At 38.2% G+C, this 5,311-nt stretch overlaps 1 non-coding gene across 1 annotated transcript; it reads right to left on the bottom strand.

Moving 5' to 3' along the window:
- Positions 1–1,388: 1,388 nt before the first annotated feature.
- Positions 1,389–1,495, bottom strand: LOC128287480 (small nucleolar RNA R71). The gene has a single exon (XR_008278180.1). It is a non-coding gene; the product is annotated as a small nucleolar RNA R71 (small nucleolar RNA).
- Positions 1,496–5,311: the final 3,816 nt, after the last annotated feature.

Below are 5,311 nucleotides of genomic sequence, written 5' to 3'. Positions count from 1 at the left end.
TACCAAATTTTCATATCCTTTAGGCCCTAAGCCGAATACACTTGTCATGTTCACCTACATTTTTCAAGTACAACATTCTCATATTCGGCATTAGTATCAAGCATAATAGCTAATTCTTCCCACCATTTCATCAATGCAATCATACCATCACAAATCAACTTAAAATAACCATATCTAATAATCAAATACCTATAGCATTGCACATTTCTCACATAGCAAGTACAACTAAATTCATTATTAATATATATATATATCTAAACACTTAACTACAAGATTTAATCACCATTATCAAATCATAAATCAGCTTATAACCATCATCTATATTTACTTCACATAAACCGAAATAACCATTACATCATCTTTAAAACACTTAGCATTTTACCCATTTAATCAAGCCAACTCTCAAGACCATTCCATCACACAAATTATACCATAAATTATACTTACAATTTCAGTTAATGCATGACCGAAACTCACCATCATTAACATCATTATCAAACCAAAACCAAAACACATCTATCATCCATATACCAAGCTTACCCAAAACAAACTACTATGAGTTTCAAGCTTATTGACCAAATCTCAAACCTCAAAATTCTAAGTTTAATCTATGGGATGAGTAGAGTTTGAACTAATCATCTCAAACATGTATAGATTTTCAAGAATCATTCAATACATACCTCATTCTAGCCATCTTCTAAGCCAAAAATCAAGGCAACCAAACTTTCTTCTTTCTTTCCTTTTTCGGTCAAGAGGAACAAAGAGGATGAAGCCTCTTTTTTTTTCTTCTAGGTACGGCAAGATGGGGGAGAAGAAGGATGACACACCTTGTTTCTATCACTCTCCCATTCTTTTAATTATTCTTTCTTCCATACTATAAAGCCATTAACTATTGTCATGTTAAAATAAAATGCATATAATATCTATCAACCATCATTATGGCCGGCCACTAAATTAAAAGTGGTCCATTTGACATGCAAGTCCCTCATGTCAATAACTCATGCATTATTTGGCCACTTTAAATTTCACCTATCACATTTTCAAGTCCTATCACATGGGTCCTTTCTTATAAATTAGCACCTAATTGATAAAATCAAGGCACGAAATATTCACACATACAAATTCCACATACAATAAGCACAAAATATAACATCTAATTATTTTTGTGACTCGGTTTTGTGGTCCCGAAACCACTTTCCGACTAGGGTCACATTAGGGGTGTCACAATTAATGGTGTTTCTGATGCCATTTGTCTTCGGTTATTCTATTTTTCATTGAGGAACAAAGCTAAACAGTGGTTGAACTCATTACCACGAGGGTGAATCACTACTTGGGAACAAATGACCAAAAAATTTCTATTAAAATATTTTCCGCCGGCTAAAACGGCTAAATTACGTAATGATATCTCTTCTTTTGTGCAGATGGATTTAGAAACACTCTACGATGCATGGGAGAGATATAAGGATCTTTTGAGAAGGTGCCCTCACCATGGGTTTCCGCTTTGGCTTCAGGTTCAAACATTCCATAATGGCCTGAATCCTTCGACTCGGCAAATGGTTGACGCAGCTATTGGCGGAACCATCAATAATAAAACACCTAAAGATGCTTATGAGTTTATAGAGGAAATGTCACTGAATAACTATCAGTGACAAGTCATGAGGACAAAACCAATTAAAACAGTAGGCGTTTATAATGTCGATTCGATTACTATGCTATCAAACCAGGTAGAACTTCTAAATAAAAAGATTGATGGTTTTCTTAGTTCTTCATAGGTTCACCCTGTAATGCAGTGTGAAGCAAGTGGAGGTGGAAAAAGCCATTTGGAATACCAACCTTATGGCCACAACATCGATAACGAGCAATTAAATTAAATGGGTAATAATCATCAACCTCAAAACAATCCATATAGTAACACTTACAATGCAGGTTGGAGGAACCACCCCAATTTCTCGTGGGGCAGTCAAGGAAATCAAAGACCACAACCACCTCCAGGTTACCAACAACCACCCTACCAACAGGAAAAGAAATCGAACCTTGAAGAGATGCTCACAAAGTTTATCTCAGTGTCAGAAACCCATTTCCAGAACACTGAGACAGCACTTAAAAATCAACAAGCGTCGATCCAAGGGCTCGAAACTTAGATAGGCTAGCTTTCCAAACTAATCTCCGAACAACCACAAGGGAGCTTCCCAAGTAATACTAAACCTAACCCAAGGGAACAACTCAACGTGATTAATGTTCAAGATGAAGAAGGATTTGTTGAGCCTGAGCCAGAACCGAGGCAAGAAACTGTGGTAAGCAAATGTCAAGGTGAGGTAGATCACAATAAAAACAAATCGGTGAATATCGAATATAAACCTCATGTACCATACCCCAACACGACAAGGAGAAACCGCTCGGATGAAGAATTTTGTAAATTCCTTAAACTCTTAAAAAAATTACATATTAACTTACCATTTATTGAAGATCTATCACAGATACCAAATGCAATGAAATTTTTAAAGGAGCTTTTAGCAAATAAGTGAAAGATGGATGAGGCATCGCATGTGGAGCTAAACGTAGTTTGCTCAGCTATTCTCCAGAATAAACTACCCAACAAACTTAAAGATCCAGGGAGTTTTATAATTCTTTGCTTAATTGGTAGTTTAGATGTTAATAATGGATTAGCTGAGTTGGGGGCTAGTATTAACGTCATGCCTTACAAAATGTTCAAACAATTAGGTCTTGGGAAACCCAAACAGACTAGGATGAGCATTCAATTAGCAGATAAAACTATAAGATTTCCTAGGGGTATTATTGAAGATGTGTTAGTTAAAATCGATAAATTTATATTTCCCGTTGACTTCATTGTTCTAGACATAGAGGAGGATAGCAACACTCCTTTAATGTAACGCCCCAAGTTTTGGGCTTTTCTATGTTTCTATGATTTTTAAAATTTTTCTGTGTTCTAGTTGGTTAAAATATATATTTTAGTAGGTTAGTGGGCCTTTGGAAGGCCCAAACTAAAGTTAAATCCGTGGTAGTCTTCGGAATTTTAATTTTATGAACAGGTGATGCAATTGGCGTTTGGGCTTTTAAGAGTAAAGGGGTAAAAGATGACATAAAAAGAAGTTTGGTGTAGTGGAAAGGTGGCGCCACTTAGGGGACAAGGAAGTGACGCCATAGAGGAAGCAAGGGGTCCAAGGTTCAAGTCTTGGCTCTTGCAATATATTTTCATTTTTCTTTTCAATAAATCTAGAAGCAAGTAGGTGCGCTTTATAGTTTAATGTGTTGGATTTATGACACAAATGAGTTGATGGCCTAGTCGTGGTGGCGTGACTTGGCATGTAAGAGGACTTTGGTTAGAATCCCTTGGCACGCAAAGGTTGATTATTTTGCTATGTTGGGACGGCAAGAGTTGGTGTTGGTTTTAAACTCTGGTGATGGAGGGATCCCACATCGGGAAGCTAACATAAGAGTAGATGGAGTGCTGGCTTTAAATAGAGAAAACCATGAGGAGAGTAGGCATACCCTTCTTGGCTGATCCCTTTTGCTTTGTGACGTGCTCGTTTGGGTTGGGCATCAGCTAAGAGTGTTTGGAGCGCGGATTAACTGCAGTCTCCTAACAAGTGTGTATTTCTCATTACTCTAGCAGTAGGACGGCTATTCCGGGCCGCGATGGGCTAAAATGGGCCATGTGGTCCCAATTGGTCCGTAGGCCCAAGTGGATAAGTTGTAGAATTACTAAAATACCCCTGTAGGGTAGGGCTACCGATTTACCCCTAGAGGGTAAAATACTATTTTGCCCCTCGTGCGTAAATGACTAACTTGTGTGATGATTGGGTTAGTTGACGTGGATTTATGTTAGTTATTGTTAATTTGTAAGTCTAATGTGATAGTGATCGATTGTAGGATTATTGCGTGGGAGATATCGTCATCAATCGTCATCAACCAAGTGTGTAAACGACACCCTCCCTTAGACTTAATTGGTAAAAGCCGAAATACCTAAACGTTGGTATTTTGTGAACTTGCGAGCATGCGAGCGCTCGTGAGACAGTTGTTAATGAATATGGTACATTTGGTTGATTAGAGTGCAGAGTGTGCATTTTCGTGCACAACGATATTTTTGGGCTTAATGGGCCGAAAACGGGCCAATGGGCCAACGGGCCCACTTTGGTAAAAAGACGAGGTAAGTACTTCTGATTACTTAGTAAACGTTAGAATGAGCATGAAACCTTAGCAATAGGTAATAATTACTAAAATACCCTTATGCATGCAAAATTATGATTTTACCCCTAGGGTTATTTTTTCCTGAAAAGTATGATGTTCTGTTTCTGTATACGTATGCCATGACATATTATTTCTGTTGCATGGGACATGGGTTTATATTGATGGAGGAAGCGTTCTAGCAGCCTCGCTGCAATTTGATGGCCTCGCCACATATATTCTGATTCCGTGACTTCGTCACAATATCCGGCGACCTCATTTGCAATGTGGTTAACCGCACACACACACATATATATATATATATATATATATCTGTTCTGGTGGCCTAGCCACAATATCTGTATCTGGTGATTTCGTCACAATATCTGGAAGCCTCGCTGCAATTTCTGTGGTGTGTAGCGGTTGGGTGGGTCGAGTAGTCTCCCCACATGGTGTAAGGCTGGTACGGGGGTGTTATGGATGGCTCTAGGTTGGGATTTCTGCATTCATGATATATTTGTTCTGTATCTTCTATGGGCCTATGGGTTTCATTCTGATTTCTGTACTGGGCTAAGGCCCAGATAAGTCTGACTATGAGGTTTAATCTGTTTTGGGCTATGGTTGGGTTATGTTACACATTGAGTTACCGAACTCACCCTTTATTTTCATCTCTGCAGGAAATCCCCAACCATAGTGGGCTTGGAGTTGTGTGGGATTAGGAGTGGCCACATCATCTGTAAAGTTGGTTTTTCTAAGTTAGTTTATTTTTATTATTTTTATATTCTGATTTAATTTTGGGTTTTAAGTTGTAATAAGGCCGCTATTTAAATTTCTTTTTTTCGCTATGGTTTTATTTTCTGATTATATTTATACTATGACGAAACTGCTAGTGTTAGGCTACGCGGGTTTTCAAAATTAATGAACGTTTTCAAGATTCAACAAGCACAACAAATGGATAGCCTAAAGATTGATAAACCGACTTTTCATTCAATCGCTGTTTTTACAAAGACCACCCCAATCACTTAAACCAGCGAATGCATACTAAGTCGTAAGTCCATGTGACATGTCAGATCTGGCCATAACGTCTGGGCCAGGTTTGGGGTGTTCCATTTAGTGGTATCAGAGC

Source organism: Gossypium arboreum, chromosome 13 (assembly GCF_025698485.1).
Source record: "Gossypium arboreum isolate Shixiya-1 chromosome 13, ASM2569848v2, whole genome shotgun sequence".
Taxonomy (NCBI): domain Eukaryota; kingdom Viridiplantae; phylum Streptophyta; class Magnoliopsida; order Malvales; family Malvaceae; genus Gossypium; species Gossypium arboreum.
This window is presented reverse-complemented; position numbering and strand designations above follow the sequence as displayed.